Source organism: Gorilla gorilla, chromosome 5 (genome assembly GCF_029281585.2).
Source record: "Gorilla gorilla gorilla isolate KB3781 chromosome 5, NHGRI_mGorGor1-v2.1_pri, whole genome shotgun sequence".
NCBI lineage: Eukaryota > Metazoa > Chordata > Mammalia > Primates > Hominidae > Gorilla > Gorilla gorilla.
This window is the reverse complement of record NC_073229.2, coordinates 138,387,971-138,404,734: the sequence shown is the minus strand read 5'-3', so window position 1 is coordinate 138,404,734 and position 16,764 is coordinate 138,387,971. Positions and strand designations below refer to the sequence as shown.

The window sequence follows — 16,764 nt, the reverse complement described above, 5'->3', positions numbered from 1 at the left end:
AGTGATAAATTGGAGGAGTGCTCATTACTCTGGGGCAGCAAGGGAGAAAAGAGCAATGAAACATCAACATCACCATGTATCCATGCATCTCCCAATTGAATGGTAGAAGCTCTCCATAGAGAAAATATATTAGGAATTTGGAATATCCATCATCACTATGACTACAACTTTGCAGAAGGCCAGCCTGCCCTCGTTGAAGAAAGCTCTGTGTATCCTAGAGAGGAGACTCCCTGTGGTGATAATGATCCTATTAACTCCCAGTCAGTGTCTACTAAGGAGCCTGGTTATAAGTGAACAGCATTATCTGTTAGCAAGCAGGAACTCCATTAACACAAACCCCTTTAATCGGGGATCCAGGAGAGGCCGTTATGGACCACACCCACAGCCATGCTTGAAATATTGGACTCTGGTTGCCAGTTCTCACAAAATCATTCCAAAGTGTGACAATATGTCTTTCCATCATATTTCCCACGCGGTTGCAGAACAATGTGGGGCACATAACATGTGCACATGTTATGTTACTTGAGGATATTTTTCCCATTCATTATGTTTTAGGCATTAGCAATTACCTTACATGATCTTTCAATAATTCCAAAGCTTCTGAGTATTCAGAGTCTATTTTGAATTCTATTTGATTCTTCTTGCTTAGTCTGTTATGCCAAGTATTTTCTGTTCCACTATAGTATCATAAGTGGAAACAATTTTCTGGTCCTTCTGTGTAATTCAGGAATATATTAATGAAAGGTGGTTTTAACACATTTTTCCCTGACATATATAAAGTTAAATGCTTGTCTTAGTAAATGGACTCTTTATATTAATAGAATATGGCATAATTTTAGGAAATATATTCATGAGTTTCATAAAAAATTCCTAAAGTTACTAAAAAGAAAAATCATTTATATAGCCAACATATAAAATGTTTGTATAATTTTATCTTTAATTTTATTATTGTGAAATGGCTTTTAGAATGAGTCATAGGAACCAGTGGCTCTCTGGAAATAAAACTTACAGATGTCATGAAACTGAGGAATAACTCATACAATGGAAGTTAGGATCAAGACTGAGAAAGATCTGTATTGTCTACAAAACTGGGCTAAATCCGAGGAAATAAGATGAAGTGGAAATAAATGTAAAGTCCCGTTCTCCAATTAAAAATTTAAAAAGTAAATTGGGAGGAACTTAGAAAGAAAAACATATATGAAAGATTCTGGGCATTCATTTAATAATTAACTCAGTATGAGTTAGATATGTGATGTAATTGCCTAAAAGCTCACATGATATTAGATTATATTTGTAATAAGAATATGTCCAGCATGACAACCTGTCTTATTCTAGGTTGGTCACACCTGCAGCCATGCCTAAAATAGTACATTATGTTTAGAAAGCTGCACTTTACTAAAGCAGAGACAAAATGTGTTCAGAGTACCACACCTAGGATTATAAAAGGGTTCAGGAGTAACCTGAAGGAATGGGAACCTTTGGCCTGGAGGAGGTAAGATATAGTGGGGGACTGAAAACTGTCTTCAGTATTTGAAGGCTGACTTGGAGAATATGGAATTTAGACATAGGATAAAAGAGGGAGGAAAGTGTGGAATGGTATGTAAATCTTGTCTCAATTTACGTAAAAATTTTATAACTATGACCAAGATGCCTGGCAAGTAGCAGTTGTCCCTGAATTGGGCAAAGGCCAATCACTGCTCATTGCAAATGCTGAGCGAGCTATATCTAAATGCAGTTGGTCTGAGGGAACAGAGTGCCTTGTCCTTGGTACCTTCTAAACCTAGATCTGAATGACACAGAAGTGTCCCAGACCTTAACTGGGTATAGTACATGCTCTTGTGGACTATAATGCTGTTATGGTCCATTTGTCTCTTGGAATTGTAACAAAATATCAGTTTTGCGTTCATAGTAAGCCATTTAATGCAGCCCCTGTTAATCCAGTTCATATTAGTTGATGTTCACATTGCCGCTGCTTAAGCTGGAGAATTGCTAACAGTTTTCTTGTCCATTTTTTTCAGAAACCAGAGCAGCTGCTACAATAGCTAAAATAAGCTAAAATCCCTTAAGACATGAATTGTGATCACAGATTTTTTAATGCATTTTTTGTTCACATAATTGAGGTGCAAGTCTACAAGAGGCTTTTGCTTTCAAATTATGTAATGAAAATGTAGAATATACCTAGAGGGGCACACAGATGAATGGAGCTACAAAATCACTACTGCTCATATGGAATTTTTATTTCCTAATTTCAGTTTGTAATTACTACTAATAATGAATATTTTGTCTAAGTGTTTTTGCAACATTTCCATTTTATTTCATCTGGTTGATTTACAATAGAGTATTTACATTTTTTGCCTTGGATGACATATCAATTTTGTTACTTTGGCCTTTGACAGAAAAATCAAAGGCTATGAACAACCTGGTATGGTGTCAAAATTCTATTTGAGTAATAATTTTAATATATTTTTTTAAAAAGCCCAAGATACATTGAAAGTTCACCTTATGCTGTTGCCTGAGAATTTTCTCTTTCTACATTACCCTGAAAGGAGAACAAACTTGAAGTTTATGCTACTGTCCAGCAACATACACAAGCATTCATATGTGTGTGTTTGTATTTTCACTCCCTTTCTTCCCTCTCCTCCTTCCCCCATTTCTTTTTTCCCCCTTCTGACTTCCAGTCATTCGCCCAAGATATTTGAGGTTGTATTCTTTAACTGATATGGGCTATTTATTTCTAACCAACTTAAATTAATAATTGCATGCCAGTTTCTACTATGAGGGATAGCAAAATAAAAATTGGAACAGTTACAAGTAATTTTCATCTTCTGCTTAATGGCTTTCTTTTTATTAAAATAAGCATCCAGAATTTGAATACCAAATCATTTATTCTAACACTGCTTAATGAGTTGGTGAGAAGATAAGCAATACTCAATAGAAAAGCTGAAAGAATACAGGAAGCAAAAATGTAGGAAGAAGAAACTTTAAAAAAAAAAGAGAAAATTGGGTCAGAGGAAAATAATCTTGAAAATTATGCACAGGAACATTGTTAAAAAAAAGAAGGTATAAAAAATAAACAAGTTTCTTTTTCAGTAATAAAAAAGGAACTCAAAATGCACATTTTTTAAAAATTTAAAATATATAATTAGTAATTTCCAAAACAAAAACAGTGCCAAAATTTAGCATATACTTAATGAAACTTTGCTTAATTGAATTGAATTGACTGTAGAGAATGTACAGTCTCACTGGCAATGCAGAATGTAAAAAAGAACATTATACCCATTTTAGTTTGGCAATGATGAAGTGATTCTGAAAACCTGTACAGCCCAGATTCCACAGCCCCCACACCTCATAATTCCAATTTAACTAAACTAAAATCTGTTCTTTACATGCCAGCAATTGTTATGATCCCTTGTGGATTTAATTCCTATCCTTCTTGTTTGGCTTTGGCTACATTCATTGCATTCATTGTCCAGTAGTATTTAGTGAGCTTATAGTATAGCCCTATAAGCACTATATTTGGGAATAAACACATAACCCAAGACAATCCCTAAACTTTAAAATAGCTGCATCATGATTTACAATGAACAAAACACCTTGCATAAAATTGTATAAAGACTAGTTTAAGCAGGCATTATCATCGCCTTCTCAAAATTAAGAGAGCTAAAGCTTAGAGACATCAAAAGACTCATCCAGGGTCACTGAGTAAGTAAAGGAGACAAGAATGTTTCTTTCCTACAATGCAATGCCAACAAACGTATCTATAACTTTTATTAGTCTATGGACCGGTCAGATTCAGAGTCAACACGGCAATTTGAAAGGATGGGGTCTCCTGGTGGGTTGCACACTCGCCCCTGCAATGATCCTCTCTTCAGTTCTCATAAGCAATATGATTCTTTGTACTATTCTCCCCCAGCTAGGAAGCATTTGGCCTTGATCTTATTGGTGGTCACGAAGATTAAATGATACCCATTGGCATTTAGTACTCAGGGTCAAGGGACAATAATTGTCTGGGTGAATGACCAGTGCCCACAATGAAGAACCCCAAATGTGGACAGTGCCTATGTTGAAAGCATGTTATGATGTGTTTTTAAAAATTAGGCCCTCATAAACTAAAATTGATGATTATCAGAATTTATTGAGAATGTGCCTAAGAATGGGCCACCAACACTCAGAAGCCCCTGCACATCCATACACAACATTGGGGTGTCCCCAGTTTTTAGAAGAAGCATTATCAGTGTCTCAATGATGAAGTTTTCAGTTGGTTAGGGTTTTTAATTGCTACTATTTCTAGTTTTAATTCATCATTATCTACTTAGGTTATTATGAATTATTTGGTTAACCGTGAAGTATTTAGTGATCCCTACTTTTGTGAGTGATATTTTTGGCCTAACTTAGAGTAACTATACTGTAGTAAGACATGGGATGTATTGTGGTTCAAAGAGGGATCCCTCATACTTCCATCACTAGAGCAGATATATGCACAAACTTCCCTCAGAATTACACAGCATAGTACGATGTAGAGTAGTATAGTACAGCACAGTATAAGACATATGGTATAGAATGGTATAATTGTATTACATAGTAGTAAGGTATGTTAATAGTATAATAGTACTATAGATAGTACAATATAATACAGCAACAGTATAATATAATATAACTATATTATATTTGGTATTATGTATCACCAAGATTTTTTTTTTCATTGGAAAGGTGTAAAAGACAAATGGGTGGTGGAGGCAGGGGAGTCTTTTGTCCAACCAAAGTCAGTTAAAGGAGAGAGAGCGAGAGAGAGAGCCTGAGTTATAGAGCAGGATAATCTGAGTTTGGACTTCTCGCTGAGAATGCTTGGCATGAAACAGTAGGAATGAGCCTTCTTCACCATGACTGTCTTTAGGGGAATCCACTAGGCTGCTCTAATGCTGCTCTTTATGCTTCTCTATTTATAATGAAGTGCTGTGAGACCCTGTAGCAGAGATAGTATTGTTTTTTGTTTCAATATCAACTGGTACTTTTTCTCTACAATGAAAAATGTTTTGTCCATAACATATATCACCTCGTCTCTGGTTTTATTGTTGAAAACCACCTGACTTGCACTCCTTTTCTTTTCAACATTTTTTATTAAGAAAATATTTGGAAGGAAGCAATAATACTAAATTGCAGAATTACAAAAGGGCAGCTTATACAGCTAAATTTTAAGATACTCTGAGGGACAAAGAAATAAAGCCACTGATGCTAGGTAAGAAAAATGTGTGACAATGGAAGTATGCAATGTGATTTACTTGGCTGGCTACCATGTAGAAGGAATAAATTCTATAATCTTGCCAAAACCTAAGGGAAATGTGAATTGAATAGCAATAAATAACCTTATTGGAAACAGTTGAATGTGATATACTGTATCCTCTAGCCTTAATACATGAAAATTTCTCATTGATTGCAGCATCAGACTCAAGTAGACTGAAGATGGGGCAATTTTTAAGGTACTCCACAATGTCCCTTCTGTTCCCTGCCACAACCTTCTCAAACTTGATGAGTTAGAAGGTCAGGTTAATCTATGTATGCAACTCCAAGCTTTTTGGCCTCTTTCAGGATTAAATAAAACTTATAGAAAATGTTTTTCTCTTTTCCTTTCATTTTGTTGTTCAGAAGCCATTCTATGTTTATAAATACTGTATGTTTAGTAACATTTTAATTTCTCTTATTCGACTAATGTTTTAAAGGTATGACCACTTTAGAACATTTTCTTATTCAACCCTCACAGTATTGCTGTGAGCTAAAGGAGAGTATTATTTTTCCTGCATGTTTACAGTTGAGAACATTCAGGCTTAGAGTGTTATGTAACTCGCTCAATCATATGTAGCAAGTAAGTGGCCAATCTGGGGCCAGATATCTGGTTTCTGCATCCCAAAACTGAGTTAATAAGAATTTTTTCACGTGAATGATTATAATTTATGATAGTTTTATTTCCGCTGAAATGTCTAGTTATACCATATTTTTATTACTGAGCAATGTTATAGATGAATAAGATGCAATTTGCTAGCTTCATTCAGACAGTTTCTCATTTATTTTAAAAATGTGAGTATCTATCTGTTTTGTGCACCAGGAGGAAAAAAGAAAAAGACATACAAAAACTGCCCTCAAGGAGTTTACAGTCCAGAGGGGAAGCAAATAAATAAATGTGTTCACTGCAATACTATAACAATTTGTGTAGTACAATAAAAAGTACATTTGGTCTTTGTCCTTCCTCCACCCCTAATAAAGCTCCTAAAAACTGTTCGAATTTCCTGAGTGATAAGGGTGTCTTTTCATCTGTTAATTAGATGACTCAAGAGTGAAGAGGGAGTGGGAAGGTCTAGAAAAATGGAATAGAAATAGAGAACCCAGAAATAAATGCAGAAATTAGAGCAGGGGTCCCCAACCCCCTGGTACTGGTCCATAGCCTGTTACGAACCAGGCCACACAGCAGGAGGTGAATGGTAGGGTTGGGGGTTTGGGGTGGGAAAGTGAGCATTACCTCCTGACCTCCACCTCCTGTCAGATCAGTGGCAGCATTAGATTCTTATAGAAGCATGAACACTATTGTGAACTGCACGTGTGAGGGATCTAAGTTGCCTGTTGTGTATGAGAATCTAATGCCTGATGATCTGAAGTTGAACAGTTTCATCCCAAAACCATCCCCAACCACTACCACGAGTCCATAAAAAAATTGGTCCTTTTCACAAAAGAGGTCCCTGCTGCCAAAAAGGTTGAGGACTACCAAACTAGAGAGTTAACCCTTTCAGCCCCACCAGTTGATGTCCAGGGAGGGGGGAAGGGCTGGTGATTGAGTTAAATCATCAATGACCAATGATCTCATCAATCATGCCTATGAAATGTAACTTCAATTAAAAACTTTGAGACATCAAGGCTAAGAGTCCTTCCAGAATGGTGGACATGTTGATACATTGGGAGGGCAGAGTAACTGGAGAGGGAATGGAAGCTCTGTGCTCCCTAACTCCCTATATCTTGCCCTATGCCTCTCTTACATTTGGCGTCTCCTGAGTTGCATCCTTAATAATAGGCTGGTTATTGTAAGTACAGTGTAGTGTTTTCCTGAGTTCCATGAGTCATTCTAGCAAATAATTATACCTAATAGGCTGGTTATTGGAACCTCTAAATTTGTAACCAAGTCAGACAGAAATCTAGGTAGCCAGAGGACCCAGGACTTGAAACTGCATCTGAAGTGGGACATCCTTGCGGAACTGAGCCCTTAACGTGTGGGATCCGCACGAATTCTATGTAGTTAGTATCAAAATTGAATTAAATTGTTGGAAACCTAGTTTGTGTTAGAAAACTGTAGAATTGGGTGTTGTTTGGAAAAAACAAACGGCAGTGTTCACTATGCCCTCAAGAAAAGGCCGTGAGCACGGTTCAAGGCATATGGAGTGTGCGTGGCCAGTATGATACACTTTTGATTACCATGCATTCATGTTTCTACCAGGCATGTTGTGTACTTATCAAGAGCTGGTAGAATTTGGTCCCAAACTATTTGTGCCAATAGTATTCTCGGTATAGCTGTATATTTTAGTTAAATGTTTAACAGGTTTTAGAAATATAAGTACAAAATGAAAGGGTAGTTTCTATGAAAATCAAGTAAATTTTTTGGAAAGACTCAATAAAGGCAAGTTACAAAAAAATTCTATCAAAGTGGACAAGACAACTCAAATATTAAAGAAAAAATAATTCTAGAAAGTTTAAAAATAAAGTGTGTGTTTTATACTATAAAAGTAAATCTTATAGTGTAAAATTACCCAAAAAAATACTTTAAAACATACTTAGAGCTTTTTAAAAATATATGTAAATATGAATTACCAGCACAGAAGTTTTAGATTTAAAAAATGAATCAACCCTAAAAATTCGTCAGAGATGTCTATAGTATTATTTTGAAGATATGAAACTGGAATTTGTAGATGGTAAAATATAGGTTGTGACTTAGTAAGGAAGAAAATAAAAGAGTACCAATCACCAGTCCTACATTCAAAGAAAAGGCCTTGATTTTCCTTTAATAGATGATTTCATAATGCATGTTGGGACCTAGAAACTGATACCTCAAAGTGTGGCATTTTGACATGCTGAACTGAAGAAGCTTCAAGGTCATTCTGACCTTCTATCCCACCACTGTCTCTCCCAAAGCCCTTATCTGCCTCAGATCCAGACCTATGAAAAGGAACAATTGTTATTTTTCCCTTCCCTGTAAGACCAAGGATGTAACCACACCTGAACAAAGCTTTTCACAAGAAAATGTACAAGCTAATCTCTGTTCCCTGATGCATTCATTCTCCCTAGTAATTCCTTCCACAGAATTCCTCTTCTCTCCATGGCCATAACCTATTTTGCCAGGATGGTATACACGCTTCCGAACCCTGTTGGAGGGTAGGGAATCACTCTGTGGTTCTCCCTATGTACACATTAATAAATTTGTATGCCTTTTCTTTAATTGTAACTGCCCAATGGGTTCCTCTTGCCTGCTGCACAGAAAATCCAATCACACTAAGACAGTGGTGTTGTGGTAGAGAAAACATTTAATTATTGCTAAGCCAGCCATGCAGGACAGGAGACATTTCTCAAATCTGCCTCCCAAAAGCGCAGAGCCTAGGATTTCTAAGGATAATTTGGCAGAGAGAGGCTAGGGAATGGGTGCAGTTGATGGTTGGGGATGAAATCAGAGGAGTGTTCAAACTGTCTTTGTGTGCTGAGTCAGTTTCAGGGGAGGGGGAGTAGTCACAGGACCAGTTGACTTCATTCCTTGGTATGACTTAGTTCCTTGCTGTGCATTTGGGCTGTCATCAGAATGCAAAAGTCTGAAAAATATCTCGAAGACCAATCTTAGACACTATTTGACAATAATGATGTTATCTATAGGAGCGACTGGGGAAGTTACAAATCTTGTGACCTCCCGAAGATGGCCATCATCATCTAATTATGCCTACATCTTAGTAGAATTCAGGGTTCCCACATAATCCTAACCTTGTGGCCTTTCATCAGTCTTACAAAGGCGGTTCAGTCTCCAAGCAAGGAGGGAGTTAATTTCAGGAAGGAACTGTTACCATCTTTGTGTTAAAGCTAACCAAGGCAGATAGCTTGTGAGGTTAGAAGCCAGATGGAGTCCCTTAGGTTAGATTTCTGTCACTGTTATAATTTTTAAAACTACAAAGGCAGTTTCACAGTTAATCTGTCTTTTGTGAGTTCAGCAAGCCTTCAGAGGGAAAAGGGGAGGTTTCCCTTGGCCCCTACATCTTTTAAGTTAACGTGAAATGTACAAATGTACAAAGTATTAATTGTCAATTTCCCACTTTAGCCACTTTCGCAGTTAACTAACCACCAGTTCTGATTACAAAACAAGAGAGTTGGCCATGCCTCAACTATTCCGTTTTTGGTTAAAATTTTTGAAGTTATCGCCTGAAAGCCTAGAATATAATGTTCAAAATTTAAATTATTTCCCTTTTGTCAGAAGGGAATTATGACTTCAGTTTTCATTTGAGGAGAGTTAATCAAATTTTAGTGAGTATATTACTCTCATATTTATTTTGAAATAAAAAGCATAGCCCTCAAATTTTTCTCTTTTCTTCTAAATTATTTATAGAACAATAGAGCTCTCTGAATCTACCAAATGTCTGCTTCATTACTCTTCCTCCAGGCTGGCTTCCCCTAACTATTCTAGACTATGTAGGAATGTGCTCTAGGCTCATGATTTCCTAAGAGAGGATTTTGTGACTTTGCTCATTTACCTGTAAATGAACCTGACAGCCAACCTATTGAGATTTTAATTTTCCATGCATCAAACCTTAGTCTCACCTGCTGCTAGTTTCAAACTCCACTTGTTTAATTTGTTCAAATATTCATTGACTATTTCTATGTATCAGGAACTCTCTGGGCACTTGAGATACAAAGATTCCTGCCTTCATGGTACTTATATTTTAGAGGGGAGGGGAGAAGATAATCAGAAAATAGCAATAAATACAACAGGAAAATTAATGAGTATATTAGAAAACAGTACAATGGGAGGAAGGCAGCAGGATAAGTGGGGTCAGGAGGACCAAGGATTGGAGAATGGGGTTGCAGGATTTTTAAAAATTTTTTATAGAGACGAGGTCTTGGCTATGTTGCCCAGGCTAGTGTCAAACGCCTGGTCTCAAGCAACCCTGCCCCTCAACCTCTCAAAGTGCTAGGATTACAGGTGTGACTCATTTTCCCCAGCCTTTTGAAATTTTTTTTAAAACTTTTTTGTAGAGATTGCAGTTTTAAATAGGGTGGTCAAGATAGCCTCTGATGTGATTTGGCTGTGTCCCCACCGAAATCTCATCTTGAATTGTAGTTCTCATAATCCCCATGTGTCATGGGAGAGACCCGGTGGGAGGTAATTGAATCATGGGGGCAGCTGCCCCCATGCTGCTATTCTTGTGATAGTGAGTGATTTCTCACAGATCTGATGGTTTTATAAGGGGCTTTTCTCCCTTTTGCTCAGCACCTCTTGCTGCCACCATGTAAAGAAGGACATGTTTGCTTCCCTTCTGCCTGATTGTATCTTTCCTGAGGTCTCCCCAGCCATGCTGAACTGTGAGTCTTTCCTTTATAAATTACCTCTTTCCTTTATAAATTACCTTTATAAATAAACCTCTTTCCTTTATAAATTATCCAGTCTCAGGTATGTCTTTATTAGCAGCCTGAGAACGGACCAATACAGCCTCATTGAGAAGCTGACGTTTAGGCAAAGTCTTGAAGAACGTGAGGAATGCAGCCATGTGGGGGAATATCACAGAGGGAGCAGTGACCCTAAGGTGAAAGGTGTCTAGCATATATGAACAGCAAGGAAGAGAGTGTGCCTGGATGAGGTCAGAGAGAGAACTATTAAAAGAACAGTTTGACTGCCCTTCTAAAGATGGCAGGACAAGAGAGGGACCAATGGTAAAAGCGGGGAGACTAGTAAACGACTATTGGAATAACAAGTAGGAGATTATGGTTTCCCACTCCTGAGTGATAGCAGAGGAGATGAGGAGTGGCCAGTTCTAGACATGTTTAGAAGATAGAGCCAGCAAGATTTCTTTACTATAGGTAAAAAAGAGAGGTCAAGGATGACTCCAAGGTTTTTGTACCTGACAACTAGAAGAATTGAGTTGCCGTCAAGTGAAATAGAGGAGATAGTTTGAGGAGCAGGTTTATGGAGAAAGATCAAATTTAGTACTGGACATATCAAGCTGAGATTTTTATTAGACATCCAAGTAGAAATGTCAAGTCAGCAATTGCACGTATGAGTCCAAAGTTCAGAAGAATTGTTATCAGCTTATAGACTGCTCTGTTCGTAGAGGAGCTGATGATCAGCCAGTCTTCTCAACTGGAGTTTCACAAGAGAGTTAAGCCTGCTTGCCTTAAAACATCTCTTGTATGTAATAAATTAAGTTATATCTTATATGTACAAAATAGTACTGGTTATGGAGCATCCTTGAGAGAACTGATGAATCATTTTTTGTGTGTTCTCTGAGGTGCTGATGAGGAAGTGCAAATGAGAAATGTTGCTTGCATGCCTAAAGAAACGTTATTTTGTCTCTTTTTCAGTCAAATTTCCTTAATTCTCATTCTTAAGATAATTAGAATCTTAAAAATATTTGAAACCATCTTATAAAACCTTAAATAGAATACTATAAATCATTGTTTCTCAAAATGTGCACAGTTTTAATTGGTGTTTGCAAAAAGGCATGTGTGTGGGGGTTGGGGGCTGGGGGAGCTCAAACATGTATAGTGTTTGGAAAGAAAAATTAAAATTAAATCTTTTCCCAACCCAGAAATCCCCTCCACAAAGGTATAGAACAAGAAAGTACTTTTATTATTGAATATGCATTAAACCAAAATGTGATGCTTGTCACAGGCAATTCACTGTGATATCCACTAAGATATTTCAAAGACAAAAAGGAATCTCACCACGTTGTATAACTGAGCATTTACAAACCCATTATATACATGTTTTCAAAATAAACAATAACTAGTTCTCAAATGAGAGGACTTGCTAACACCTTTTGTCACACATAGTGTGACACTATGGGGTGATCATCTGTGTTTGCTTTTTGTCTTTAACCAGAGGAAAAACAAACCTCATTTTGTTTTTGTGTTTGTTTTTGTTTTTAGATGAAGTTTCACTCTTGTTGCCCAAGCTGGAGTGCAATGGTGCAATCTTAACTCACTGCAACCTCCACCTCCAGGGTTCAAGGGATTCTCCTGCCTCAGCCTCCCAAGTAGCTGGGATTACAGGCACGTGCTACCACGCCCAGCTAATTTTGTTTTAGTAGAGATGGGGTTTCATTATGTTGGTCAGGCTGGTTTCCAACTCCTGACCTCAGGTGATCTGCCCCTCCACCCCCTTAGCCTCTCAAAGTGCTGGGAACACAGGCGTGAGCCACCTTGCCCTGCCCAAACCTCATATCTTTACAACAGGAGGTAGGTTTGCAAATTGGAGCAAGGTGCCCATTGAAGTTAAGCTACTTTGCCACGAAACTGGAAGATAGAGGTGCTATCTTTTTTGGTGTTTGCATTTCAAAAAGATGACTCTCATGTCCTTAAGAAAAACATTTTTGAGACATAAAGCTGACAAAAGGCCTATCTAGCTCTCAAAAGGTTTATAGACTTTTTAAAAAAAGAAGTATTTATTATTTATTAATACAATGGTAAATTTTCTAAAGTAGATGTTCTTTAAAAAATAAAAGAGGGGAGAAAAGTATCTGTTCCTTTATTTTCAACAGGAAGATTCTGACTCTTATTTTTAATTTTTATTTGTCCTTACAATAGTTAACTCTGGTTGTAAAATAAGATAAACATTTTTTTACTGTAGGACTTCTCAGAGCTCTTAATGTGCTTGTGTGTATTATCAAATACCAAAGGAGAAATATGTTTTGCAACATTTCTCAAACTTATTTGAGCATAAAATATTTTTTTTAATGGAGCATTTCATAGGAACAATATTCCACAAATTCACACACTGGAAAAAGGCACATTGACCAAACAGAGACCTAATTCCAGAAAGAGCAGAATATTTATTTTGTTCCAGTACATTATCCTGTGCTGACATCCTTTACGGCCATAAAAACTTAAGTCATTTTGGCAGTCAAATTTGTAGTTTCTTATTGTTTTCCTTGTTTATTTTGGTGCATGGTATGCTATTTTAATGCCTCTAGTTTTATATTTGGTTAAAACACAAACATTCTATATTTCTATTTTATCACTTTCATAATAATGGCATCAATATTTTATGACTTTCATATTTTTACCCCTACCACTATTCCCTCAGTTCTACTTCTAGACAGTTGCCCTATGTCTTGGAAGTGCCTTGGTATCTATTTGAAAATCATATGTGATATTTTAAGTTTGTAAAATGTTTCTGATTCTAAAAATAACCTTTTATAGGCCAATTCACTGCTCGAGGGCACTGAGTCTCTAGGTAGCTACACCTGGGAATAGAGGTGTGTGTGTATATGTCATAAACAGATGTTTGGTCTTCATGAGAATTAGGCATACAACCTGTGATTATCTAATGCATTTATTAAAAAAAAACTTGTACTAAGTAGCAGATATTTCCATTAATCTCTCATTTCTACTTATAACCACATGATTTACAAAGTAAAGTCCACAATCAGTATAGAATGCTTCCAACTATGCACAATTATTTCTTTAGTTTATTTAATTGTACATTGAATTTTGTGAATTTACAGAGTTTTCTCAGAATTTCTTCATACAACCTGGTGAATCACTTTCTGTGTCAGCTCTGCCGATGTGTAGAACAGAAGGTGCTAATTGCACCTTAAACCTATTCCCTATTTTTCTGCATTAACTCTGATTGTTCCTTTCTTGGAAATTCTGATGACTATGTGCCTGGGGAATGATCGAATTGTATAATATCTTGCAGGGGTTCTCTGTTTCTTGTATTTCCATGTTGACTTCTCTAGCAAAATTGGGAACATTTTCATTGATTATATTCTCAAATATGTTTTCCAAGTTGCTTACTCTGTCTTCTCTCTCCAGAATGCCAGAGTCATAGATTTGGTTACTTTATATAATCCCATATATCCCAAAGGCTTTGTTCATTTTTTAAAGATTCCTTTTTCTTTATTTTTGTCTGACTGGGTTGATTTGAAGGATCAGTCTCTGAGCTCTGAAATTCTTTCTTCTGCTTGGTCTAGTCTGTTGGTAAGGCTTCCAACTGTATTTTGAAATTCCTCTAGTGAACTTTTCAATTCCAAAAGTTCAATTTGCTTCTTTCTTTCTTTTTCTTTTTTTTTTTATTATACTTTAAGTTTTAGGGTACATGTGCACATTGTGCAGGTTAGTTACATATGTATACATGTGCCATGCTGGTGCGCTGCACCGCCTAACTCGTCATCTAGCATTAGGTATATCTCCCGATGCTATCCCTTCCCCCTCCCCCCACCCCACAACAGTCCCCAGAGTGTGATGTTCCCCTTCCTGTGTCCATGTGATCTCATTGCTCAGTTCCCACCTATGAGTGAGAATATGCGGTGTTTGGTTTTTTGTTCTTGTGATAGTTTACTGAGAATGATGATTTCCAATTTCATCCATGTCCCTGCAAAGGACATGAACTCATCATTTTTTATGGCTGCATAGTATTCCATGGTGTATATGTGCCACATTTTCTTAATCCAGTCTATCATTCTTAATATGGCTATGTTATCTTTCAAATCTTGGATCACTTTTCTGGCTTCCTTGGATTGGATTTCAACTTTCTCTTGGATCTCCTTGAGCTTCCTTGCCATCCAGATTCTGAATTCCATGTCCGTCAACTCAGACATTTCAATCTGGTTAGGATCCATTGCTAGGGAGCTAGTGTGATCCTTTGGAGGTAACAAAACACTCTGACTTTTTGAATTGCTGGAGTTCTTGTGCTGATTTTTTCTCATCTAAGGGAGCTGGCATTTCTACCTTTTTGAAATAACGTCCTTTGCAGCAACATAGATACAGCTGGAGGCCATTATCCCAAGCAAATTAGCACAGAAACATAAAACCAAATATGACATATTCTCATTTATAAGTGGAAGCTAAATCTTGAGTACACACAAACAAAGATGGGAACAGTAGATGCTGAGGACTCCAAAAGGAGGGAGGGAGGGAGTGGGCAAAGGCTGAAAAACTTCCTGTTGGGTACTATATTCACTGTCTAAGTGTTGGGATCAATAGAAGCCCAAACCTCAGCATTATACAATATACCCTTGTAACAAACCTGCATATCTACCCCAGAATCTAAATAAAAATGGAAATTAAAATAAATATATATACAATGAGATTTTTTAAATTTGACAAATGATTATAAAATTCAACTGGAGGATAAATATGTAAGAATAGTTGGAAAACGTTTTAGACTACAATGAATTATTGTAGAGTATATGGGAAGTCATCATAACCTAAGAGATATTAAAATGTTTTTAAGGTGCAGTTATTAAATTTGTATGGGACTGACAACAAAACAAACAAATATCAATAATACAGAATATATAGTCTTGAACAAGACCAAATATGTGCAAGAACTTGGTAAGTGATTTTGTGGCAGTTCATTCATTTATTTGTCTATTCAAAAAATAAAGTACTCATTAAAAACAACAAAAAAAAAAAAAGAAAGAAAGAAAAAACACTGTTCCATGGAATAGAGAGGTCTCTTCTCATTTTAACAAAAATGGCTGGTTCTTGACCAACTGGTTGGAGCCCTGGGGCCTTGGGCTGTCTCCATCCTGAAGCTAAACCTATCTTGTCTTTTCAAGGCAACAGCTACCAAAAAGACAGCACTGCATCTTTACTTCTTTACCCTTCAATAGCATTCTTTCCTCAATCATTGCTCTTTCCACCCAATGTTTATTTTTTTTTTCCATTTACAAACTTGCCTGGACTTTAGTTTCTCCTTCCTAATAACACCAAATCCCCTCCTTTAAAAACAAAATCTTTCAAAACTACATTAAACAAAACAGTAACTTCAAAAAATAATCATATAGCTTATTATCATCACACATTGTAAATTCCATATTAAGTGACTCTTACTTCCTAGGCTAAGACTCTACTCCTATGGAATTTTAGGTCTTTTTTTTGTGTGTGTGTGGAGCTCCAGCCTGGCTAAGAGGTGCTTACAATGATGCTAATAATTGAGTTTTAGGCAAGTAATGAAGGAGACTTCACGAGGGCCGCTCCCTGTTTATTTGGTTTTGTCATTAGAATTTGGGCAGTACATTATCTGTTTGCCCTTTCAAAGAGTAAACACAAAGAAATTAAGTAAGCTAAAAGAACCTACTATAAGGTTGTAATATCTCATTCTTTTACAAAAGCCCCACTCAGCGGAAGGACGGGTATGGAAAGATCTTTTTGCTTTTTTGCTCAACTCCGTCTCCCTGCACCCCAATTCATAGGCAAAACAGAAAATCCTAAGAACAAACTGGCAAAGCTACAGAATATAGACCCCATACTAATTTCCCTAATTTAATGTAGATCTTACTGTTACAGTCTCGCCAATGCATCACAATGTAGCAGTGTCTCATTGTGAAGTACCACCCGGAGTTCTTCATCTCACAACCAAGAGAATTAACAAGTGTGGACACAAAGGGTGAGGTTGGAGCGAAAGTTTAATAAGCGAAAGAAGAAAGCTCTCTGTCATGGAGAGGGGGCCCAGAAGAGGGTTGCTGTTTTTACAGTTGAACGCAAAGGCTTTTATAAGAAACTGAAGAGGGCTGGGCGTCTCATTTGCAT

General features: G+C 36.9%; 1 protein-coding gene and 1 long non-coding RNA gene across 6 annotated transcripts in view; one reads left to right on the top strand and one right to left on the bottom strand.

Annotated features, from left to right (window-relative positions):
• Positions 1 to 16,764, top strand: part of HS3ST5 (heparan sulfate-glucosamine 3-sulfotransferase 5) — a 286,591-nt gene that overhangs the window by 130,372 nt on the left and 139,455 nt on the right. The window contains exon 3 of one of the 5 annotated variants that reach the window (XM_055391767.2): positions 10,502 to 10,593. The exons of the other annotated variants lie outside the window; for them this stretch is intronic. The gene's annotated coding sequence lies outside the window, so the exon portion shown is untranslated. The remainder of the gene's footprint in view (positions 1 to 10,501; positions 10,594 to 16,764) is intronic. 5 annotated transcript variants of the gene reach the window in all.
• LOC129534497 (uncharacterized) overlaps positions 1 to 16,764 on the bottom strand; it is a 52,520-nt gene that overhangs the window by 16,315 nt on the left and 19,441 nt on the right. The gene's annotated exons all lie outside the window — the stretch shown is intronic.